The sequence below is a fragment of the Phyllostomus discolor genome, chromosome 5 (genome assembly GCF_004126475.2).
Source record: "Phyllostomus discolor isolate MPI-MPIP mPhyDis1 chromosome 5, mPhyDis1.pri.v3, whole genome shotgun sequence".
Lineage (NCBI taxonomy): Eukaryota > Metazoa > Chordata > Mammalia > Chiroptera > Phyllostomidae > Phyllostomus > Phyllostomus discolor.
This window is the reverse complement of record NC_040907.2, coordinates 56,819,761-56,847,280: the sequence shown is the minus strand read 5'-3', so window position 1 is coordinate 56,847,280 and position 27,520 is coordinate 56,819,761. Positions and strand designations below refer to the sequence as shown.

Here is a 27,520-nt window from a genome sequence, read left to right as displayed (position 1 = left end):
AAGGCCTGTGCAGTGATAGTTTCCAAAGCTACTCTAACCACCCACCTCCCTTTTTTTAACCAATGAGGTCACAAACACTCAGAGGTTAAGCGCCAGCTATTAGGACTTGCAGACAGATTTAAACTGCAGTTGTAGATTCAAATCTAGATCTTCTTACTCTGAACCCACTGCCTTTCCCATTATTCTTTGATTCTTTCCTCCAAAGCTAAGTCCCTTTTGCTGATTCCCTCCCACGTGACGAAAAGGCACCCTATTTTTTAAAGCAGTAATGAAAGAGCAATGTGCTTTGTTGATACACATGTTGCTCATATACCTTCTGTGAGATTTCATATTTTGTTTCCAACATTTGCTCCTGGACTTTCACTGTGCCTATTGGTCAGTGGCTCCTCTCACACTCAGACACAATTGTTGATTATGTCTGTGCACTAGACAGTAAAGTCTGTAAGAGTTGAGTCAATCTTTGTCTTCATTTCAACAAAACTCTCCAGAAGTCCCTGGAATACTAGAGGAGCTCAAAACATCGTAGTTAAATTAGGTAATGAAAGCAATTAAGTTAAAATAATTTATCAGGAGTCTGAACATTGAATTTAATATTAGGAAAGAAAAGGACTTTTCCAATTCATCTAGAGTTGTTAATTTAGATAAAAAGATAAAATCAGTCTAGAAGAAATACACCAACAGACCAACAGGTCCAATCTCTGCGGGTAAACTGATAGGCAAACTGCCTCAGAAAAGTCACCAGGATAATTATCACACAACTGTAACAGATCATCTTTCCTATCAATAGTTGGGACTTGACAAAGTTATTGAGCAGCTACTATGTGCCAGAAACTGCTCTAGGGGTTGGGGACTCCACTGTGAAAAGCTTAAACAAATATCCCTTTCCTCAAAGAGTTTACATCCTGCTAGGGGGAGACAGGCAATAAGCAAATCCACATGGTACCTGTTAGATGGCAATGGTGCTAAGTAGAGAATGTTAAAGCAAGAAAGGGGGTTAGAGTGTGTGTGTGCATGTGTGTGTTGGTAGAGTGATCAGTAAAGGCCTCAGGGGGAAAACGGTATTTGAGGTATTTGAGGAAAGACCTGAATGAAGAGGACTGGCTACTAGATATTTGGGGGGAAAAAGGTATTCCTGCAAAGCGAAAGCTGAAGTCACTGCCAACTTCCCAAGGTAAGGGAGGAACAATCAAGAGAGCACTGTAGTCTGGTGGAGCACACAGGCGAGCAAGGGTACCGAGGCCAGAAAGATGACAGGGGAGAAGTCACATAGGATCTTCAACTGAGGAGCCATCCGAGGGCTCTGAGGAAGGGGGTGACTGATCTAAGTTACGTTTTACCAACTTTGGCTGCTATGTGGAAAACTGACACAAAAAGGCAAGGACAGAACACGACAGAGCAGGCTACTGTCACAGTAGAGGCAAGATAAGACAGTAGCTTGGAACAAGTTGGGTAACAGGGAGGTAGCAAAGGAGGTCACATTCTGGAAATATTCTGAAAGTACATCCTACTAGGTTGACCAGTAGATGGCACATAGGATGTGAGAGAAAGATCATTAAAGACAACTTCTGATTTTTAGCCTAAGCAACTGGAAGACTGGAGCTGCCTTTAACCCGGAAAACAAAGGCTTTGGGAGGAGCAGGGCTGGGGAGGAAGAGGAGCTCACTCCCAGACCCGTTAGATTTGAGCTGCCTGCAGCACAAAAAAATGAATGAAAGAATGAAAAATCTTCATATTTGTACCACTCAACAGTTGCTACAATATTTTGTTGTATTTTCCTCCTCTTACATATATTTTAGAAAGGTCAAGAAATACCATTTATACAATTTGGCAACTTTGTTTTGCATTTGATTTCACACCTTAAGCTTTTCCATGTCAATAAATAGTTCTTAGAGATATTTTTAATGCCTACTCAATATTTCATTAAATGGGCTTATCATCAATGTACCTGTTGCCTACTGTTAGGCATTTAGTTACTATTGGATTTTTTTGTATTATAAAAAAACTGCTTTGATGAACATATTTGTGCTTCCCATTTTATTTTGAATGCTAACAGTCATAAGTTAATTTAATTTTACTTCTTTGATTTAGTTTTCATTGTACACCTATAAAATATGATAGAGAAAAGCTTCTATTTGAGATGTCAGAATTAGGAATTTCAAAAGAACTGGACTTGTACAGCCCACAATGGTCCACTTATGAGGTAGGTTAAAACTGCTGTCAAGGGGAATATCCATCACCCCTGCTACAGTACGATTTCTGAACTAAGGCGGGTATCATGTAGTTCAGGCACAGATTAGAATAGGTCCACTCAAGGTAGGCAAGTATATTAGAACACTTGAAAATGGGGTTTAAAAGTTGGTGCTATAGTGAAAACTTTACTAATGACCAAATGGAAGCACAAGAAGGTGTCTCTTGGCATCGAGCATTGATCTAAGACCCTTCCTCAAGTATCTAGAAGCCTACAATCTTTTGGGTGATAAGAAGTACACAATATTCTTTCTGCTAGGTGATTTGCAGTAGGTCCCGACATCCATTACACTTAGCTGAGTCCTCCAAACTCACCCAGAATCATGCAAATCATGCCTGATTTAAATTGTGTGTGTCATATGGCACACTCAAACTCATCACCAAGATGCATATGGTGTGGGTAAGTTATGTTCAATTTATTGTTCCAAGAAGTTGCTTCACTGTATAATGAAAGCATTTGAGGGTGGGGGTATGAATTACACAAAGTTTTTAAAAATTAAAAAGGAAAAAGGAAGATATCAAGAAAATGCCTTTGATGTGTTCTAATCGGCAAAATGCAGCAATTTGCATTGGATTTCCCAGCCATGAGAGAAAATTAGCTGGCTCTACTGTAATAACAAGACTTAATTTAGCTAATAAGAATCAGCATACTGGTTTCACTTGACAGTTGTAACCCCTAAAAGTGATCAATTAAGACATCACAATCTGTTGCATGACAACATATTGGGATGCTGCAGCTGTGCAGATTATGGGGTCACCAGCTGACTAACAACTTGAGGGCAAACAATGGGAACAGCAGCCTTTTATTTAAGTAACAAATATGTAATTGAGCAGAGTGCTACGAATGCAATGCCTTTGAGGGGTAGATGATAATTTTTAAATTGCTCCTTTCTCTCATACTATTCACTTGGGTGTACTGTCACCATGGCCAGAATCTTAGGGGACTTTCACATGTCCCTACTGCTTAGTCACAGGCCTGCCTAGCTGCCTGACTTCCTGAATGAGATACCAGGAGACGTGGCTGCACATGGGGACCGCTCTATTTACCACTTCATTGCAGGAACCATCCTTACAGTATGAGAGGACTGCAGGGCTAGATGAGGGAAACATTCTTCATCCTAATTGAAGCTTCAGGTAACACAAAGAGCTTGCTTGCTAAGGCCCAAGGGAGTCATTTATATGTTTGAAGGCACCTTCAAACTACAGTAAGCTATGATAAAAAGAAAGAAATATCTAGTCACAAATGGACGGTTTGACCCAAGAGCTGCTCTTCCTGGTTATTTCAGCTCCTTTTATTGGCTTTATCCCTGCATCTTGTGATCTCAACTTTCTTTGTTAAAATGCACTGATGCTTCTTGGACTCATTTATATTATTTGATTTGGGGTCCTGGCTTGAAAATTTATTCCATATGCTTCCACTTGCTCGGTTCTACCTCAGTAAGCAGTTTCTTTCTACAACGAGGCCCTGGATTTTCCCAGACCTTTAGAAAGATTTATCTGGTTCTACTTTATCAAGTCCTGTCTTTATTTTAAATTCCCCCTTTTCATTGACTTGTCCCTACTTCTGTATTTTTTTCCCATTACAAACAAACTTGACCTCTTCATCTGTTTTTCTCTTGTACACTCAAGACATCATCAAACCAACTGCTTTGGAGGGGCTTGGGCTATGTCTATGAACTGAGATCCCTGCAAATATACAACCAAGCCTGTCTGAGCAACTGTGTCCCTGCTAAAGAAAACCCACAAATGTCACACACTTCTTTTATTTGAAGTCTAAAATATTGATTTTTTTATGGTAACATCACTATATTTGATTTGGGTATTTTCTCTCTCTGTAAAAGGATACTAACTGTGACTGCATACCTGGTTATAGACACTCAGTTTGGGGAAAGTTAAGGATTTGATGACATCTATTAAACAACCAAGTAATTTTTACTTAGTGCCTGTTCTGTGCAAAGCACTGTGATGGTAAAACATTTTAGAAGTCCAATCGGTGGGAGCTTTAACCTCAGTATGTGATCAACTAGATTCTTTCATGTACTGTGCTATTTTAAAGGCTGAAGAGACTGTCTTGAAAATCAAGTTTTTTCTCTGCTAAAATGAACCTTCCTATCTGGGCCCCACAGAGAGTATGGGGAGGGAGAAAGGAAAGAAGCAGTGTGAGTGAGATGTATGAGTATAGTGTATTATATTTATTGATAAAAACCTGAATGAACACATATTATGGGCCAGTCATCTTACCTAGCACTTTATTATTATTCCACACAATTCTCATAATAAAGTCTTCAAAAGTTAGTTTGTTTTTATTTCCCATTATAGAGTTGAGGAAATAGCAATGAATATGGTGTCCAGTGGATACTAGATATTTTTTGTGTTCAGTAGAGGAGCCTGTATCTTTGATGCAATGTGTTCACATCACTGTGAAGTAGGTGATATTAAAATATTCATTATCATTTTGCACTACTCCTAGTACACATATAAGCAAACACCTGCAATCTCACCCAGTACTGTATTAAAATTATTTGCATTATAAATTAATGCTTCTAAACATGCTGGTGGCCAAGAATTTCACCAAAATAAGAAAACTTTTTAAGTTGATGAAAGGCTCCTCAGGAAAGTTAGGCTTTGCATGTGAGCGGGCTTCACCTGTCCTTTCTGGCAATGGTGTCACCATGGTATGAGAAATTATGTGTACATTCTTTTCTTAATATTTTCAGTTTGTAATATGGCTGAAATTTCTGTCTAAGATAAACTAATCATGGCCAGTTTTATGAACTTTAAAATTGTCCTTCACATGCTACTCAATTTGCTTTTCAAAAATATTTTACAACAGCAGTGAATTGTTTCTTTCTAAAGCATTAAATGGTTATAGTCCATGTCTAGAAAAAAAAAAACATGGCAGATGATGTTTTAATAAGCTGATCTCCGTTGCAAAAGGGATACCTCCTCCTGGCATGAAAACCTCCTTGAGGTAGATTCACTTTAGAAACCCACGATGACTATTTTTGAGTCCTTGGGAATCAAAGCTCAAGACAGCCAAGTCGTTCTGTAACTCATGAACTGTTCTCCCCTCCATACTGATGAAAACACCAGCATTGGCTGGCCGGGATACTATGCTCATACTACAGGTCATTCTTACTTTCATTTATTATAAGCAGGAGTATTTGGCACAAAATGAGTATTTGCAAAAATGTTAAAGAATGTGAGCACAGGAGAATCAAGAAAATCCTCTATTCTTTGATATTGTGGGGGTAAGCACGAGGAAGATGTGTCTATTCCCATTGCTTTTTAATAGTTCATGGCATTTTCATAGTCAGCTTTATTTTTCTGTGTTTAAGTATTATGTGTATAGACCCTAAAAACAATTTATCATGACATGCCCAATTGATTCTTGCCTATTTTTTTATAAAAAGAAAAAGTGACCTTAACTAACAGATCAATTACTCTGATTTTTGTTGAGTATAGTCACTTTTCTTTTCAAATTACTAAACATATAGTTAAAGAACTCTTCTGTTTCTCTGCTCTAAATTTACACACCCATACACAAACATGGTTGCCCTCATCGAGCTGATGAGATAGCTCATCTCCTATCCACCCTTATCGTCCTGCTCCTTACCAGCCACTCCTCTCCTATCTTCTATGGGGAAGAACCTGACAAATTGCCCTATCCTTTTTGAATGATATATTGGGAAAACTGTCAGGTGCTTTACATTTTAATCAGTAAGAAGAATGAAATATTTAACCTTTACTTTTTACTCCACGAATAAGCTTATAGACAATAGAATAGATAATTAAAATCTGTGAATTAAAACTCACAAAACAATGTGGTTTTCCTAGCAAAGAGAAATGGCCATATACGAAAGGTCACCTGTCAACTAGTTCTAGTTATTAAATCTCTGCATTTATCACTGAGGTGGCTCTACAGAAAACGAAGGTCAAGACATTAAATTATGAAACAGTCAGGATTAGAAAAGGTCACCAAGAACTCAAGTAAAATTTAACCAAACCTGCTAATGCTCTACCCAGGAAGCAAACAGAAACACCCAGGGATGAAACACAACACTGATTACAGTAATCTATCTCCCTACTCTAGCTCCAAAAGCAAAATGAGTTTCTAGTTGATTTCTTGAAGTCTAAAACGAAACTTGCTCATCTCAAATCAAAATGGGAGCTTCCATAAATATTTCAGAACAAAAAAATCATATTTGAATCGAACCAGCTTAAATTATTAAAAACATTGTTTTACACAATCCTAATGGTTGCTTTCATTTCAACCATAAGAGTGCCATTTAAAATACCGGGGATGGGGTACTCCTGGCATGTGAAATGCTTTATAGGACAACCACTCACTAATTTACTACTTTAATGTTGAAACAAATGAGATCTTTGCTTTTCATCATCCAATTTGGATGGATTTGAACAAAGCAGCTTGAACAAAGCTCCAGAGACACACTCCTCAGTTTGCTGCCATTTATTCCTGTACTCTTTCTGAATGTCTTTAGAGCTTTAGTTTTAGAGGCTTCAACATGTATAATGATGCCATTGGGGAATAGATTTTGCCTTTATTCTCCTTGATGTTCTTCTGAGGTCTTTCAAGTGAAAGGTACAAAAGAGGCATTAACAATCTGGCATTGTTTTTATTGCTTGACAAAGAAAAAAATGTATTTTAATTTTTCCCGTGTTTCAGGAATGATTAAGCAAGCTGTTTTCATCTATATGAAGTCACTTTCAGCAGACCTCTAACTGTGAGCAAAGAATTGTGAAGACTGTTTTAGAGCGAAATCAGCACAGTTCAACCAAGCCAGCTTGTAAATGTACTTCTTGCCCCTCCACAAACCAGCATCTTTCTGTTGGTGCAGCTTTCAAAAGCAGTGTGTATGAATCACACACTATGAATAACAGCACATAAAAAGACAGATTTGATAACCTGTGGTTTGGCTCTGACTCTCTGTGGGTTTGGGATATGGCATTTACCTTGATTCCTGCCTGGCGGCACTATATCCAAGCATAAAACTTAATATGGGGATGCACGAAAATGTTAATGCCAAGAAATAATTCTAAAATAGGTAACAGAAAGCTATGTTTCTCAGTTACCATAGATAATGGGTTCTCTTTATTTGAAGTTCCTTGGGAGAAATGGATCTGTATAGGCAAGTCGGTGTGCCCAAAACAGCAGCTTGCTTTCTCTGGACTGGAAGGCAAAAAGTGGGTTTTCCCAAACCAAGAAAGAGTTTTCTCCCATGGACTGGAATAACAGAAGTCATTCACATTTCACTATCACTCTTAAGTCATAATAAAATTTGACTAATTGTGTGACCAATTTTCTTCTGGATTATTTTTCTCTCTTTTCAGGAAGATGAGCTCAGGACCCAGTGTTAAGAAACCATCCAGGTATGTCACACAGAGAAAGTAAGAGAGAAAACTGGTGTATGCTATCATGTTAGTATCTTAACATGTCATTCAACTAGGGGCATGATTCTCAACCAGCTGCACAATTACCAGGAGAACTTTAAAAATATATATATAATGGTTAGATGCCACTCCTGACCAAACAAATCAGACAACTCATGAGGGAGGCACCTGCACATTAAGTATTCAAGTTCTACACATGGTTCCAAAGGGCATCTAGGACCAAGAAACAATATTTCAGAGGAATTAGTGGTAATAAAAGTGGAGATTATAATGCCTACTCAAAGGGAAAAATAGCAAAATGGTCAATTTGTATCCTCAGGGCCCTAAGTGAGAGAGATGCCAGGGTAGTGAATCTCTCCAGTTACTCCTCAAATACTACTTACTGCATTGTGAGCTGCACATTGTGGGCGCCTCGGATAAGCAGCCCCAAAGTATCTCACAATGGCATACTGATCATTTCTAATTAGAATCACATGAGAAGCAGCAGGACTGGGAGGACTCTCTGACTCTCCTCTGTCTCTCTAAATGGAGGAAATAAATCTCCCTGTGAAAGGTGCCCTTCCTGCTATAAAAGGCTGAGGAGCAATCAGACAAAGGAAGAGATAGCTTTATCTCAGATTATAAGAATATAGAGCTGAGAAGCCTATTAGACAAACTCTTGTTAATTTTACTAATTTACTGCCCTAAGCCTACATTCTACTTAAATTCCTTACTATATACCCCAAAATCTATGTTCCTTTGTCTTGTTGAGTCCCCACAAATTTATTGTTTCTTTATGTAAAAGATATAAACGGGCTGCTCCCCATTTATATATCTTTCTCTCACAGAGATTCTTTTAATCTTCCTGTGGACATAAAATAAAACTTGGGATTTTCTCCTGTTAGTTGGCCTTGTGCCGATTTATTAGTAGCCCAGCCACAAGAACTCAAAAAGGGTAGAAAGGGGAATTCCCTCTACCCAACAACATGAAAATAGCCCTAGAAGTTAGTGGTTATGAAGAGAAAATGGAGACAATATTGGAAGTTTCCATGTAGTACCAAGCATGAGAATTTTTATTTCCCATAGAGTTATTGTTAATTATATAGCATTAGAGGTATACTTGATGTCTGGCTAGAATTTGCTTTGGGAGCCAGGAAAATCATGTTACCTTATAATTCCTCTTAATTGTCATGAGGAATTTTGCCAGTGTGTAAGGGTTGTGGTAAATTGAACATTTGTTGATATGCATTCAATACAGTTTTTTAAAAAATCTTTTTTTATTTTTAGGCTGGAGGATGTTTTAGTTTGAGAGGAAAGGGTTGGTGGAGATGGAGTGATTGCGAATACAAGAGAACATCACACTAATAGAATAAGAACACAAGCAAAAGAGACATCAATAATTTGAGATTATAGTTGGACAGGTAGCCTTTGAAAAGTAAGAAACAGGTCTTACCCTATGCAACAGCAGGGACAGAACTGGAGAGCATTATGCTAAGTGAAATAAGCCAGTCAAAGAAAGACAAATACCATATAACTTCACTTATATGTGGAACCTAATGAGCAAAATAAACTAATAAACAAAATAGAAATAGATTCATAGACAGAGAACAGACTGACAGCTGTCAGAGGCAAAGGGGTTTGGCGTGTGAAAAAGGTGTAGGCATTAGGAAAACAAACTCATAGACACAGACAACTGTATGATGATTACCAGTGGGAAAGAGAGGTGGGGGAGGTAGAAGACAGAAGATGGTATAGAGGGTATAAAATGGTGATGGAAGACTTGCCATACAATACAATAGAAGAAGGTGAACATACAATACAATATATAGATGACGTGTTATAGAATTGTATACCTGAAACCTATATAATTTTACTAACCAATGTCACCACAATAAATTCAATTAAAAAATAAAGAAACAGATTCATAGGTACAGAGGGTTCGGGGTTGAGGGGCTGGGTGAAAAAGTTGAAGAGATTAAGCAAAAAAAAACCCCTCAAAGACACAGATAACAGTATCAGGATTACAAGAAGGTAAAGGGGGTGACGGAGGTTAGAAGAAGGTAAAGGGGGGATAAATGGTGGTGGAACAAGAGTTGACTTTGGATGGTGAACACATAATACAATACACAGATGATGTATTATAGAATTGTACACTTGAAAATTATATGATTTTATTAACCAATATCATCCCAATAAATTCAATAAAAAATAAATAAAATAAGGGTTACTTGAATAAAAATAAAAATAATTTTGTTTCACAAAAGAATATATTTGGGTAGTTGTATAGGTAGCCTTTGAAAAGGTACAGACAGATCTTTCTATGAAACAGTAAAAGAGATTAAAAAAAGAATTAAGACTCAGGAGAATCAGATGACTTTATAAGAGAGAACCACAACTAAATCTCACTCCAGATTTCCTTACATTTTTCTACAGCGGTAAGGGTTAATTATTGAGAGATGGGATACTGAGAGATAAAGTTAGCAGACTTCAGGAGAGGGTTTAACTTTTGAAAAAGAGAATAGTTTGAGCAAGAATCAGAAGGATTTTGAGTTGTGCCACAGCTGGAATTTAGAAATTGTAGATTTTTGGTTAACATACTATAAGTTTATGTATTCTTTCTAGTATGGTTCAAGAGCACCAAAGCAGGACTGAAGACAAATGAGCCAGCTTGATTGTGGACTGGAGATTGTGGCAAGTGGTGTACTGAAAGTTCAAAACTGACAGATAATTATGGGCATTAGTAACATGGATTCCAAGCTGAAACTGAAAGGGAGTGATGGCAAAATGAGCAAACAAAAGAGATAAGGAAGCATGAATATTTTAATGTGGTTATATCCATTAATTGGAGACTGGGAGAGAAATGTTTGCATTGTATGTCCTGAGACTGTACTTATTTTTGAAATAAGGAGAAAAATGTGGCTTATATAAGCTTTAAATTAAGAGTCTATGATTCCAATTGAAACACGCTTTAGAAAAGAAGCTGTGGTCTAAGTAATTTCTTCTAGCTGGAAAATGCACAAAGTGTAACAGGGAGCAGCCAGGGGACAGTGTCCAAATAGGGATTTGTAATGGGGTCCAGAACTCGGTGCCCAGGAAATATTAGAAAAAAATATATATAGGATGTCTTCACCCCCACAAGTCTGAGCTGGGGGACAGGACACATGGAGCAGGGTCATTGAGAAGAGCTTGGAGATGATTGGCTCCACACCACAGGGCCACACCTGCCTGGATTTACTGTGGCAGCCGAGAACAGCTGGAAGAATATGGGAATGCTGGCAGTTATGGCCGATTGTGGGAGGAGTCGGAAATGGTGCAGCAGATGAAGATTGGCACTGGAATTTAAACCCAGGCACTGCAGCCATTTGGCATCTTTTTGGGACCACTCAGCTTGGGCAGAGAAGAACCAGGGACTTCTACTTCTTTTTTTGAGATACGGTACCCTGGATTGGGCAGAAGGGGAAGGAAGGACTGTGCATTTGTGGGTATTCTAAAGGACTTTGGGATGTCAATAAAGACATTAAGTCATTACTCTTAAGTTTGTATAACCCTTTAAATAAATAAACCCTTCCTTTTTCACCAATCTCTGGTATTGTGAGACATCTTTCCCTGGCAGTGGGTAAGGTGAACCTAGTACAGGGTGGGGGACCCCCAGAGCACAAGGATGGGTCCATTCGGTAATAGTTTGCCCTCCTCACTGGGTCTGCTCTGTAACAAAACTACAGGGAATATGCAAATTCATTATTGTTAAGAAGTACTGGCATTAGAATGTCTGCTTCAATATGTTAATTTAAAAAAATCCAACCAACTTTTCCATGAAAGATAATTAAAAGAGCTAAAAACAATATAAAAACCAGTTCTTTAAGACTATCCAGAACCCAACAAGATAGTGACAACCTGCCAGCCTGGAGGAGTCTGGAACTCAGGGAGGCGAGCAAACACCAAGAACTGCTTTTGCCCTGGAAAGGCATCTGTGGCTCTGGAACAAGTAGCTGAGATCTGCTTCTTGTGGCCTTGGGGCCTTAGAAGGACAGAAATCAGAATCAAGAGCTCAAAATGGATAAATCAACATCTGCTTAGGACTAGGACTCCTAAAATGTATTCTAAGAGTAAATCTGAAATAAGCCAGTTACAAAATATATTACCCTCTTTCATGTCAATAGGTTACCTCTGAAAACCTCAATTTTGAAAATTGCATGATCTAGTCCTAAACTTTTAATGACATTTGACATTTACAGAGTACAAGGAGAAATGTTCTCCGAGGAAGATAGTATCATCCTAGGCCTTAAAGTGTTGCCACAAATAAATTTTCAAGTACAATACCTGACACACAATCCCAAAACCCACACATCTGAAGGGAAAAGACACCATTATGGTAAACAAACAGAAACAGCCCTGAGGGACTCTACATGTAGATTACAGGGCACAAACCAAAACAACTGTGTTTACTATGTTCAAGGAGATAAAAGCCAACTGAAAATGTTGACAGAAATGAAAACTATAAAAAGTGATGGAGTGTATGTGAAGAAGGACTACTTAGAAACTCTAGAAATGATAAATATAATATATGAAATGAAGAAATCAAAGAATGTACTTAACAGCGATTTAAAAGAGAATTAGTGTACTAGATGATAAAATCAACTGTTCAGAATGAAACATAAAATATTTTCCAAAGCAGAATCAGAGACACAGGAGATACAATGGGAAAGCCTACAATAAATTTATTTGAAATACCAGAAGATAGGAGAGATAAAATGACAAGAAGACAATAACTGAGAATTTTCCAGAACTTAAAAGAATCTATAAATGCAAAAGGCTCAGCTGATGACTCACAGGCAAAACAAATAAAAAGAAATCCACATCTAAACATATAGTGAAACTTCCTAAAACACAAACAAACAGGAAATTATAGAATTAAAAATTACCATAAAACAAAAACAGTTGACCTTCAAGCAATATGAGTTTGACCTGTGCAGGTCCACTTACAAGAGGATTTTTTTCAATAAACATATAGGTGGCACTTTGTATCCATGGTTTCACATCCATGGATTCAACCAACCACTGCTGAAAAACAGTATTTCCATCGGTGGTTGGGATCCCCATATGCCAAAGACCAACTTAATTACAAGTGAATTTTAGACTGGGGAGTGGGGGTTCTGCATTAACCCCCTACAGTGTTCAAGGGTCACCTGTAATTTGGGAGCGGGTAAATAAAGATAAAATATTTTAAGGTACTTACACTGTTATGGAAAGAGAGTAAATGTGCCAGATAACATCACATTTTCGTAAGTTTAGGATGCCTGCTACTATTCCTAGGGCAGTAGCTCTCAAACTTTTGGTCTCAAGTCCCATTTACACTCTTAAATTATTGAGGGCTCCAATGATTTTTTGTTTATGTGACTTGAATATATATCAATATTTATCATATTAGAAATTGAAAATGAGAAAATGTTAAAATATCCATTAATTTATTTAAAAACATTAATATGCCCATTTCATGTTAATATTAACAAGTAACCTTTTCACAGAAAATAGTGAAAAGAGTAGCATTATTTATATTTCATTTTTGCAAATTTATTTAATTGAAGATTGTTGAATTCTCACATCTGTTTTTGCTTTCACTATCTTGTAACAGGTTGTCGAAGTAGATTTTTTAAAAAGCTTCACACTGCTATGTAGTGGGAAAAGGAAGATAATTTTGTATGTTTTTCTTTGAATCTATACAAAAACTTGAGATGTGGCAATTTCTTAAAGTTTATTTGCAATACGAAATCTGAGACCCTATCAAAAAAATGTTCTACTGTTACATTAGAATCCACCAGTCTATCTTGTGCTTTGCATGGATCTTTAACTCATGTATGATTTTGTAGCATCACACGTTGAGCATTTGAAAAATGTCAGTTCAATGAGCTATGCAGATATTAAAGATGTTGAAAATTTCTTACATATTTTAAACACATTTATTGTATAATATTACCACTGACCTCACCAGAAAAACCTGTACGTTTTGGGAAACTGGAAAGCTGATGGTGATGAATACAAGTTAGTCAAACACATGCTAATTTTGACTTGAAAGCTCAGTCTTTGTCACTAGTAAAAATATGCTGACTGCTATTTTCTTTAAGTGACAGGCTCACTTCATTCATTTTCTAGAAAATGTCTGCTAAATCCTGGTACATAAATATTCAACATTTGTTGGTTTCTATTTCCAGTGAAAATGATGTTTAATGACCTTGGAACTCATGACATTTTTCAAAATAAGAAGTTATGCAATAAAAGGTAAAAGGGGTCAAATGTGTGGTGACAGAAGATTTGACTTGGGGGATAAACAGACAATACAATGTACAGAAGAGGGATTGTAGAATCGTACACTTGAAACCTATATAATTTTATTAACCAATGTCACCTGATAAAATTAATTAGGAGAAAATTAGAAAATAAAACATTGGGAAAGGAAAAATCAATGTAATTTGCAATAGTAACAGTCAAATTATATGATCATCTCAAAAGTAAAATCATATGATCTTATGATTGTCTCAGTAGGTGCAGAAAAATATTGATAAAATTCAATATCTACTAATGGTTAAAAACTCTTAGTTAAGGGAAAGTAGGGAGCTTCCTTAATATAATAACATGTTTCTACAAAAGAAAAATTCTATATCAGTCATTGTAGTATTTCACACTTAATAGTAATATGTTGGAAAGTGTTGTTTCAAAGTTGAGAATAAGACAATGATTTCTAGTACCAGTATGGTCACGCAATGCACTGAGATCCGAGCCAGTACAATAAGGTGGGGGGGTGGGGGGAAGGGAATGAAAGCTGTAAGGGTAGTAAAAGAGGAAACAAAAAATAATTATTCACAGATGAAATGGTATAAATAATACACATATAATTTGTTTATTAGAGTTAGTAGGATTGCTAGATACAAATCAGAATGCAAATCAACTATATTTTGACACATCTGCAACAATGAAAATTTAAGTATATAATTTATAACTGCATCAAAATATAAAATAGTTAGGAATAAATTTAATAATATATGTGCAAGACCTCTGTGGAGAAAAATAACAAAACTTTTTGGTGAACATTTTTAAAAAGTACATAAATGGAGAGATATAACAAGCACATGGAATAGAAAACTTAATGATGTAAAGATGTAAATTGTCCTTAAATTGGCCTATAGATTCAAGGTACTCTCAATCAAAATCCCAAAACATCACAGGATTTCTTTGCTGGAACTTTAAAAGCTCATCATAATATTTGTATAAAAATGCAAAGGGCTAATGAGATTAATACACTCTTGATGAGGAACAAGGTGGCACCAGCGTGGGGACAGATGAATGGGTCCATGGGACATGATAAACAGCCCAAATAATTTGTGGTGAATGTGCCAAGCAGAGTACTGGAGAAATAAAAAACAAAACCCAGGCTTTTAAAAAAAGTAAAACTGGAAGAACTGGATAACCTCATGGAAAAAGGAAATGTAGACCCTTACATATACACAGAATTTGTGTCAGGGGAAATGAAAACCAGCAACTAAAAGACAAAATAGTAAGCTTTATGAGGAAAATACAGGAGAAAACTTCCATAAAATCAGACAAGGAAAAACAGTTTTAAGCAAGGCACGAAAGCACTAACGATAAAGGAAAGGGTTGATGAAATACATTAAATTTAAGAATGGCTATCCTTTAAGACAACATTAAGAGGGCAACAAGGCAGGTCACAGATATTTTTTCTCTCTCTCTGTAGGAGAGGTATGTGTTTGTGTGTGTGTGGGGGGATGTCCTAGGAAGAGTTAATATAAATAGTATATAATAAATCCTTACAAATCAACAAGAAAAGACAGCAGCTGGTCAAAGCAATAGAAAGATGGATAAATGATTTTCATTATGTAAAAGAAATTAAATGGCAAATAAGCATCAGAGAAGGTGCTTGTCATTAGTAATAAGAAAAATGCAAACTAAAACAATGAGATGTTATTGTATATTTACCAGGTTGCCTGAAATTAAAATGTCTGACAATACTAAATGTTAGAAAGAATATACAGTAGCTGGAAGTTTCATGCAATAACTGGTAGGAGTTAATGCTTCAGAAAACTAGCATTATCCCGCTTACTTGAATATATGTGTAGGGTAATAAGGGCTATCATTCTGAAACCAAAACCCACATTGCAGGTACCAGTGCCCTACCCAAGTGGCACTGTCATATTGTATTGTAAAATGATAGCTAAGTCTTTTTCAAAAATGGTGTTTTATGGAAAAATATATAGGGAAATGTCAAATACATTCTTCACCTCTTGGGGATTGCCCATGAATATTAAATACTAAAGGCTACAAGTAGTTATTCACTTAAGTCTGTCTCATTTTGTTTGATTCAGAGTTCCAGAATATTATTTGAAAAACTCACTGTCATTTTTGTAGGAAAATGATTAACATCTTATGGGATAATGGCTTGGAACATGGTTTAGAAACTTGGCAAAAGATATAGTCTTATTGGGGCTGGAAATAAGACATGGATGGCTATGGATCCCATTATTATTTCACCATTGTTCTTTAAGTTCTACTCAATGTAATAACCGGAGCCCAGGTGTGGCATGAGATGAGGCATTACTGTATTTTTCAGACTATAAGGTACACTCCCACCAACCCCCACAAATTTGGGAGGAATAATGTTTGTTAATGCTGCTGTTGAGTTCCATTTACATTTACATGGGTAAAATATTATGTCATTTATGTTATTAGATATTTTACCACATTTTGTGCTTTGAAAATTTTTTTCCTATTTTCCTCCTCTAAAACCTAGGTGTGTCTTATGGTCCAAAAAATACGGTAATTCTGGTACAGAAGAAAAAATCATCATTACTTGCAGAAGATATAGTAGTCACCCTTGTAAACATGATAAACATAGTACAAACTATTAGCAATAATAGGAGAATTTAAAAATGGTAGCCAGCTACAATGTAGATACATAAAATCACCAACGGTACCTCAGCAAAATAAATGAATCTGCAATAAAAAGAAATCTATTGTACAATAGCAAGCAAAATGCAAAACATATAGAGAAAAAACTGAACAAGAAATTTGTTAATTTTTTTTTAAAGATTTTATTTATTTATTTTTAGAGAGGGAAGGGAGGGGGGGAGAGAGAGAGAGAGCGAGAGAAACATTAATGTGCGGTTGCTGGGGGTTATGGCCTGCAACCCAGGAATGTACCCTGGCTGGGAATCGAACCTGGGACACTTTGGTTCCCAGCCCGCACTCAATCCACTGAGCTACGCCAGCCAGGGCTGAAATTTGTTAATTCTTTAAGAAATACGAATGCCTTATATAAGAATGAACCATAATGCTATCAATTCAAGTATTAGATTGCATTCTTAAGAAAAAAAATACTTGAATTTCCACATCTAGACTAGATGCTTTTGGAAGTTTATTCAAGGTCTAAGATCTTGTGATCTACTATTAGACAAGCTAAACCCTTTGAATTATAAGAATTCAATATTAAGATTTAAATATATAGTAATATTTATACTTGCTTTGGAGTCTCTCTTTCCTTTATCGCTATGGTAATTATACTTTGAAATTCCTTTCTTGTTAGAATAATTATTTTTAAACTATTTTAAATCTTCTTTTAGATATCATGGGTTATTGACCCAGTAAATGAAATTACTGAGCTCATGGTATTTTAATGCTTTAATAAAGTGGCTTTCTAAAATGCTCAGTTCCTGTGACCACGTAAAGCACAGCAACAAGCTAAAATGACAATTACCACCTTTCAGTACCCAAGACCGCAGAAACAAGACAAACTGAAGATTCCACTCAGTCTGCAGAAGATCAAAAGATGACAATGAATAAACAATGATTCTTCGAATGAATGAACCAAAATGCTTTATTAAAAACTATGGTACATTTGGCCATGGCTTTAAGAGCAGACTTCAGACTTTCTTACTGTCTTCCTCAAAATCTATTTAATTGGACTTGAGAACTCTCCACGGGATCATTTTTGATACAGAGCAGTTTGAACACCTTTCAAGAACTGAATAGCAGCTTTACATATTTTATGTTTTTTAAGATTTTCTATTTGTTTATTTTTTAGACAGAGGGGAAAGGAGGGAGAAACAGAGGAAGAGAAACATCGGTGTGTGGTTGCCTCTTGTGCACTCGGCACCAGGGAACCTGGCCCACAACCCAGGCATGTGCCCTGACTGAGCATCAAACCGGTGACCCTTTGGTTTGCAGGCCTGTGCTCAACCCACGGAGCCACACCAGCCAGGGCCCACTTTATATATTTTAAAGCTGAAGGAATAAAAGGCCCTTAAAGCAAGCCAGATCAATTATCACAAAATGTTAAAGGATAGCCAATCCAAAATGTAAACCAATTGTTATTTGTGTTGCATTTACAAAATAGGATTATTGACAGGCCCTGAAGAGATGGGTTGAAGGAAATCTGAACTTCGTAAGGGTCCTGGCCTCGGGCTGCAGCTGAGTCACTGATCGTTGTCACCACTTCTTTGCCTCACACCTGGGCTCAGATCCACAGCCCTGGACCTGGAGCACAGGGCCCAATTAACAAGCTTATGAATTATGTATGACTATATTACTGACCAGCTTGACCATAAAAGTAAATAACCTTTTGGTACCATATAAGTCATCTGGGGTGGGGAGGAGTGGTGGTAAGGCAGAGAGGGGAAGCTGAGAAAACCAAATAATTTTTGTAGTTCTAATTTTTATGAAAAATTTTTTATGTGTGTGTAACTGCTATAAACAAACAAGCATTAATTTTAGGCAAAGTATAGGTGACACTTCAAAATATGGGACTTGATCCAAATAAATGTTTCCTTCTTGTAGGAGATCAGAAGTTTATCACACTATCGCCACATCATTTCTAAATCACTTTTGTGCTAGTGGCATAAACCACTTTTTCCAATATGGATTAAACATTAAGTACATAATTTAAAATAAAAGCTATTAATAATAGGACACTGAAAGTTTAACATATAATCCCTGTGTATAAAATACATAATTTCAGTACTGTCAACCTTCAACATTCTATCACATTCCACTTCCATCGCAGCTGGAAGAACTTAAAGTGCTCTGAGAAAATTATAATAGCACAAGTTTCTAGCAGCAGAGTAGAATACAAATAGGCACTGGCTTTGTCTTTAGTCTTGCATTCAAATCCCTCTCTGCTACTTCCTGTGTACTTTTTTGCATGGTTTCCCCAACTTCTTGACTCGTTACTTCCTTAATTTCTGCAGCTCATTTATTAGTTACCTGTGAGCAAGCTTGGTCTTTGCCCCAAGTAAATGTGAGCAAAATTAAACCCTATTCCTCCTTCACCACAAAAGAAAAGCTACCTCACTGAGTATTCGTATGCAATGGAAATTTAGCAGAGAATGGGTTTGTGACATGAAAGAGGGCTCTCCCATTCTGGCCTATATCTCTTCTAAATGGCATACCCTAGACTCTTTATTTCTCTCCATTTTTGTACAAAGCAGTATATTTTTCCTGGTTTCTCCAAGCTTATACCCTCACAACTATCAGTCTCGCAGCCTCCTGAAGACTCTAGTTAGCAAAATCTGCCCTTCTTAGGGGCTAGTAGAGATGTATCAATAACAAATGATGTGATTAATAAATAAAAGCACACATACACACAGTTTACAAGGGGAAATAAAACCCTTTTATTGCCTGCATTTTATCATGTGAGGGTTCCTTTCAGGACTTGAAAAATCATTCTGTTTTGTCTTTTGCTCTTTGTTATTTTCTTTAGAAGATGTTGGTAATAAAGTTAAATATGTTCCAGAAGCATCAGACATTTGTTACCTTCATTTCTTTTTTCCACAAAAGTTGGCATGGTACAAAAATGCTACTTAGAAAACACCAGGAGGTAAAATGTCAGATGCAGCTTAAGGATACACAGAGCGAAGGCTTCTATGTGGGTTGGATCGTGAATGTAGAGCATGAATTATGAATAAAATCATTCCTTTATCTCATAATGGGAATAATTTCTCATATGTGAGTTCTCCTGCTGCCCCACAGAGGAAGTCTAAGTAACAATGGTGATCCTTTTTTCACCACTGCACTGCAAGCTTCAGAAGACAGCCAAAGCCACTGATAATTATCTGTCTCCTCTGAGTGACAATAAGACAGTTCTAAATCAAAGACAGCATTAGGCTTTGTTTCTCAGAAACAAAAGGATAGATTACACTAAAAATTTTTAAAAGGAAATTAACTTCAAAATGGATTTCCTGGCTGGTATTAGGAAAACTGTTCTCAAAAAAATAAAAAAATTAAAAAAATAAAGTGCTCTTGATAGTCCTTTTTGGAAAACGAGTAAGGTTTTATGGGTGGTATGAATAACCACAGATGGCAGTTAAGTGTATAATTGATACAAAAGGGAATGGTTCCAGGCTGATATTTTTTCCTTGGAAAACTTTCTAACACTTCCACATTAATAATGGGCCATTATCTAGAAATTGAAGCTGCTAAGTGCAAACACCATAGGACTTGTAGTTATGCTTTGAAAGTATTCTTGCAATTATCCAGCTGCAAGTTAAATGCAGTATAGCCTGTGGCTTTCTAAGCTGCATTTTGACTTTTATTTTTACCCAATTGACCTGTGCTCTGGTTTCTGACTGCAATATTAGATCCATCAACAAAAATATCCTGGATAAATGAGATGACATTGCCACCAAACCCTGAGATCCAACTCTCAAGCTGGAAGCCTAACCTCTAATTTACTCTAGTCCATGACTGATTAGACTCATTATTTAATGAAATATCTCTTGGTTGTCTGTCTATCAAATTATTTGTATTCATGGAGAGAACATGATAAGCCAAAATGATAATTATCCATTTTTCTAAAATAAAAGGTCCATGCTGAGAATAACAATGAGTTATTAAAATAGCACTTTTCATCTGACATAATATATCTTAACAAGCTCTATAAAACCAGAGATTTTCATCGCTGGACATCTTATCTAATAAAAAGGAAGATGTTTACTTTCTATTTATTCAGATTTTGCTAGCTCTGAGCAACAGCTTTTGAATTTGAATGCTGTTGGGAATAATGAGGTAAGATGGAGAAGTCTAGTATTTTTTAAAAAGCACTACATTTAATATCATTGTTATATCATCGTTTGTCCAAGTACCTGGGTCTGAAACAGCAGTTCCCACCTGGGAATCCCCTGGGGACATTTGGCAATGCCTGGAGATGATTTTGGCTGTTACAGCTGAGGGAGTATTACTGGCATCAGGTCCATAGGAGCCGTGGATGCTGTTAAAGATCCTTCAATGGACAGCAAAGTACCTCACAGCAAAAAATTATTCAGCCAAAAATATCAGTAGTGCCGAGGCTGAGAAACCGATTTAAGAGGAATCAAGGAATTTAAATAAATAATTAGGCAATAAGCCTATGAAGTTAGGCTACATAAGTGCTATGAATGTAATCTTTTCTGTGTTCCAAGTTTCATAGATTGTTCACAAGAGTCTAACTTCTTCAAACAATACTAATTATACTAAGGAGATCAAGCCTTAATTTCACAGGATCCCACATATATCCACATATATATTTCAGACTTGCACCAGCCTGAGTAGACATTTTCTTCCTCTAATGAAAGATGGATGGAGAAAAATATGTAATGGAGGAGAAATAGGGAAGAATTGAAAAAGAGATCTAGGGTAAATAAAAGATAGGAATGATTGGAATGAAGTAAATAAAGGCAATTCCAATGTTATGGGTCCAAGATACAGAGTCCTGCAAAATGTTTGGTTAGCCAGTGACTTTATCTTCCACTGATCTCATCCATGTTACCTGTCTACATAACACGCATTCATTCCTATACAGTCACCTACTGGGATAACTCGAGTCCTGGTCACACAACCTCAACACACACTCACACTCGAGGCCTTTCACACCGACAAGACTGTCACAGCCACCACAATTATATTACTCTCTTTAAAAAGGTAATAGACACTTTAAAAATTGGGAGTAAAGTGATTCAGGGAGCACAGATAATGTACCTATTTTGTTTTCTGTATGAAACTGTAGTATTAAACTTCCAACATAAAGTCCTAAGTCATTTTGTAATCACTTGCAGGTTCAACCTCTTCTAGTCTTCCTAGAGGAAAAGGCAAGAGAAAACAATTTATTTTCAGCAAAGGTTTCTGTGTTCTTGGCACACAAGGTCCTGGCATGAGAGAGCTGCGAGGAACACAGTGGTTCGGAGCTGGCAAGCTCCACATGCTTCAGTTCCCAGCAGCCGGGCTCCTCTGAGGCCTGCCAAATCAAAGCCGCAGAGCAACACCGAGTCTTCCAAGCCAAAAGCCCTTGGGAGGGAACCATCCTCTGTGCAAAACCTCAACATACGCTCCATTAGCTAAGAGGTTGATTACCAGTAGCAGAATCTTTACCAAATCTTAGCAAAGTTTTAGAACTTGAAAGATACTGGTGTTGTGGAATTTTGGTAGACAATAAAGTGCCGATAATATAGATGCCAGAGGGGGGCATCCATCTCTATTAGTTAATGCAAGTCCCTCTCATTACATCGGATTTCATTCAATAGATTTCTTTCAAAGGTGAAAGAAAAAAATCTTGGGAATTAAAAAATAAGGGATGAAGATAGTGGCAGAAAGAAATGTGAACTTTTTTATATGGAACAACCTGATGAAAATTCACGTATACCAATGAGGGAACATTTGTTAGAATATGAGACAGCTCCACCAAAACAAACAAGACAGAACTAAAACATCATGAAACAACATAAATAGTAAATTATTTCGATAGATAAATGAGTAAAGGGGTATCTGTCAAAACCTGTTAAAGTAAGAACCATACATATAACTCAGTTTGTGGGTAAAGGCTGGACTAAAGGTCAGTATGGTAGACTGATTGGAAGTGATATGGAAAACAGTATGGAATGTCCTCAAAATACTAAAAATGGAACTGTCTTTTTACCTGGCAATTCCACTGCTGGGATTATACCCTAAGAATCCTGAAACACCAATTCAAAAGAACCTGTGCACCCCTATGTTCATAGCAGCATTATTTACAATAGTCAAGTGCTGGAAACAGCCTAAGAGCCCATCAGTAAATGAGTGGATCAAAAAACTGCGGTACGTTTACATGATGGAGTACTATGCAGCAGAAAGAAATTATATATATTCTTAATAAATGGTACCAAAAATTTAAATAAACAGTATTCTGTAACAGCAGAATACTAAATGCATTGGGGTGTTTGACACTTGAGCATTATTTTCTTAAAATATGACCCTTTGTTCATTTCCTCACTGACAGATAAATTATATCTAATACAAAAATCTTCCAGAAGAAAATAATTAAAACGTTGATGTGTACCATACTTTCTTAATAGAAAACTTTTTTTGAGAGGATCAATTAAAGGTGATCTCAAAGGTTAAATGTAATGAAGTGTGTCTAAAATACACAGTTGCCAATTAAAAACATATTTGGGGTAATTAGCTCCAAATAAACATGGAAATTCTAAGCATTGGCATCCACATCTCATACTCTTACAAGGCATATAAATCCATTAAATTAACTGAATCAAAACCCTAACTACACAAAGCAAGACACTGCCCTCTGGCATTCCTTGGGAAAAGAACCCTTAAGGAGACCGTTTTGTTAACTTCTGTTAACCCCAAATCAGCAAGGTTCCCACTGTGTGCAGAAGCAACTCCAAACCCTTCATGTACTTCAGGAGCCCTGGACCCTGGCCCTCTCAGTCATAGTCAACCAGCAATTTCTTAAGTTTCTTGACCACGTCATATTCTTGCCTTAGCCTCAGGATCTGAAACACTCTCTTTTTTCCTAGAATACTTTGCCTCCATTCCACTTCCCAGTTTTGCAGGAACTTTCTCATAATGAGTAATCCAGCTTAAATATCATCTTCTCCAAGAAGATCACCCACTCAAGTGCAAGGTAAGTGCTCCCCATTAGGCCCACACATATATAGCTCAAAGGGGTGTACCTTCAGAGACACTTATTCTAATTACAATTATGTGTTTATTAATCCATTTACTTATTTATTATCAAAATCTCCCATCAGTTACTATATTTCCTGGAGGAAGAGAAAATTTTGGTATTCATTGTATCAATCACACTAAGAAGTTGCCTGACCCAAAGCAGGTATTAATAAATATTTTTGATTGCGTGAAAGTAGATGCCCAATGTACTGTAAATATCATACTGGCTGAAATACTTAGCTGTGGTGTTTACTGATGCAGTGGTTTTAGTGCCATTACTCTACATCAATGTTCAAAAGGGTCCTCCCTTATTTTCACAGCATCATATATTTTTCAGAGCGTAAGTCTTAAAAATATGTTTGACTTCAGTAAATTCTAAGGAATCTCCAAGAATGTGGAGGCCTCTGGTATCAATGGGACATACAGTTTACCAAATTTCTATTGAACTGGGAGACCATATAAAATATAGTCAGCGTAGTCAGTACCTAAACCACAGAAATGGTTTCTTATGTCTGTGTGTACACGAGCACATGTGCACCCATGTGTCAGGATACACGTAAGTAGATTCCTAGTAAAGGGCCCTGGTGGACAGGCTGCTGGGGTATCAACATGTAAGGATTCAGTCCCTGGGTTCCTTCTTCTCTTGAACTTTTTAAAAATTGCTTTCTTAACCTACATTTTTCTGCATCATCCAAGAGGTCTAATATGAAATTTAAGATAAAGTACCGTACTGAGTTAGAGGGACTAAATCTAAAACAGACTTGAATTTGTAATAAAAAGGTTATGATAGCTATGGAAGCCAGGATCACAGGGTTCTTCTTGTTTAAGCAGTTTAGTCCAGATAGGTACAACATGAAAATGGAAGAGGGATTTGAAAGCAAAGAAGATAAAGTGTAAAAATACAGTAGGGCTATTCATCTACATATAAGATTATGAAATCACTTTGAACCTCCACGTTTAATTGGGGAAAGAAAAGTAAATTTCAAGTGTTATTGGAAAAGGGTACAAGGTGTAACTTTCCACTGAAACTTTAAAGGTTATTTAATAATTAGATGGTAAGTTTTATAAAAACGAGGAAATGGTTTTGTTCTTTGTATTACTCCAGCATCCAGAGTAGTGTCTGATATCTAGTAAGCAGTCAGTAAATACATGTTGAATGAATAATAACAATAATAGGATCTTCTAGGAATACTTTGTCAAATATTGTTCTGAACAGCTCATAGGTAATATACCAATTAATCACTGCACCCAAAATAGGAGGAAGGTTTATTATAAGCATTTAAAAAAGAGTTAATAAAATCCAAATAATTTCTCCAGGATCAGAGGGCAGAGGACATTCCCATCCAGGATGAGCTGACCACAGAGCCTGCTTTCCTACCCACTGCACTAAACAGGCTCCTTGGACATGCAGAATTGTGTGGAGGAGAAATGCAACCACATTAAAAAGTATGTGCAGAAAAAAATCAGAATGTATGATGAACTACAGAGCTGCAGAACGTGGCCTATTTCTGTGCAATCAGCTCACTGAAGCTGCAAGTACAATGCCATAGAATATTACGGAGGTGGCTAAAGGCAGGATGCGGGTGAGAAAGGGAGCCAGAAAAAAATAGACAGCAAATAAATAAGGAGCTTATTCCTTTCCATAGTAACAGCTATACCTCTAGCCGCAACATTGCCAGTGCTGTCAGACCTTACAGAAATGAGGCAAACCGTGTTTTTCAAAAGAGTAATAATGAAAAAATAAAGTCCTGTGGTGCTTTTCCTCTATCGGCTCTGCTTATAAATTCATAGCACAGCATGGAGGTTATTAAAATCCCATATGTGAGAACCACACACAGCACAAAGAGATATGAATTGGCGTTCCATGGAGATAATGCTATCTAATGGGCAAAACAAGTAGTAGGGTTTCATTTTTATTCCAAGTACATTTGAAAAGGGCTCAGCATTCAACTACTGTGCGTGGATAGCTGACCGTTCAAAGACCATTTCTCCCCTTCCTTCCTATGGATTAATAAGTGGGTTATAAAGAGTGGGGTTGTTATCTGCCCAAGTCTGGATATTCCCATGACATCTTTTCTTTGCTTACAACTGTTTGAAATAGAGTGGATTAAAAGCTTCTCCAGCTGCCTTGGCGCAGAAGGGAGGCAGAGGAAGCCCCCTGCTTCTGCTCCCCACCACAGCATCAGGCAGGACTGGAGTCCAGAAAAGCTCGTGACTTCCAGTCCACAGTCCAGCAGAGACCTGCCCAGAAGTCCACCAGAGGCTGGCTTGCACCTCATTGTTGCTAGCTTGGGTTATTAATGGATTTGGGGGGGCGTTGGTTAGAAAGGGCTGCCTAATGTCCTATTAGGGAAAATCAAATATGACTAATTATAGCAAATATGATTCTACATAATCTGGCAATGACAGTGGAAAAAAGCATCTCAAATCAAAAAGCTAATTTTAAGAATATCCTATGACCTTAATCAATAGAAAACCTTATATCTGAAATTTCCTAAGTAACTTAGTGTTAGAACTTAATTAGGGCAAAATAACAGCTATTATTTATTTATTTACTTCAAAATCCAACTTTCAAAAGCAGATAAATTTATGATCATAAACACCTGGACCAGGGGGTTATAGACAGAAAACACCAACCTAAAGAGGCAAAAACTTTAAAATCCATTGAGAACACTAAGTAAGTCAAGCAACCAGAACCCCAACACATCTAAACCAAAAATCTGAAAGGTGTGGGGAAAAAAGATAACATATGTATAAAACATGAGGAATTTCTGAGTTGGAGCATCATCCAATTATTCAGCAAGAATGTAATGAGCACCTGCCTGTACAGTTCCATGCCCAGGGGCACTCCGCAGGAAGATGCACAAAGTCCCTGACCCCCTGCAGCTTACATTTAGTGCTGGGAGGGAAAGTAAAACATCTCCCCCAGCCCTATAGTCCTCCTCTAGCCCTACAGTCACCTTAGTTACCTTCAGCAGATTGGCTGGCAACTTAAATTTCCCTCCAGCTAACCTTGAGTGACAGTGTAAAAAAATCATTACCGAGTTGGTGCCTCGAAATGAGCAACACTCTTGGGTGAGATGATCATCTCCAGCCTGGGAGGCAGAGAGCCAGGAAAAGCCCACCTAAGAACAAGGAGAATCCAGTAGGACGAAAAGCCTTTTGGGAGAGAGGCTGCAGCTAAAATGAACTCTAATGTGGGAGAGTGAAAACATGGGGTCCAGAAGGAAGGAGTGACCTTTAATGAAACTTCAATATCAGACCTCTCAGATCTCTTAAAAACCTCTCCTGCCCTGGAGCCATTATTTAATGACCACATCTGAAAAGATGAGATGTTCTTCTACGTCTTATTTGGGATGATTTAGGGTAACACCCCTCTTTCAGAAGCCCCGTACATGGGGTTGATGAATACTCTCTCAGTGGTTATCCGGCGATAAGAATGTAGACTGAGCAGGAGGGAAGAAGATCCTGAAGGCTAGCACTGGATCTCCAACGTGAACAGTTATGAGGTTGTTAAGCAAATCATGTTATCTCTCTCTGTTATTATCTCATACGCTTGTTGAAGATAATAGAACCTACCTTGCCCAGACTCTCAGGGTGTCAGAAAAATTTAAAAAAATGGGTTTTTAAGAAATAAGGAAGGGACACATACACATTCTGAGAGCTTACAGCTAATTTTCACAATTCAGTCCAGGCTGGTTTGAGCTTCTTGGCAGCGAAAAATATAAAGAAAATAGCATACACAATAATGGTAATTTCTATGATTTTACAGAGTGCTTAATACATGTTCTAGGCACATATCTCATCGAATCTTTACAACCACCCTGCCGGGTTCCTGGTCACATGTTACAAAGGAGGAAGCTGAGGCCCTGAGCAGTTAAGTCTTTTGTGGAAATTCACAAATCTG

At 37.1% G+C, this 27,520-nt stretch overlaps 1 protein-coding gene across 1 annotated transcript in view; it reads right to left on the bottom strand.

Moving 5' to 3' along the window:
* ST6GALNAC3 (ST6 N-acetylgalactosaminide alpha-2,6-sialyltransferase 3) overlaps positions 1-27,520 on the bottom strand; it is a 494,049-nt gene that overhangs the window by 198,936 nt on the left and 267,593 nt on the right. The window lies entirely within an intron of this gene.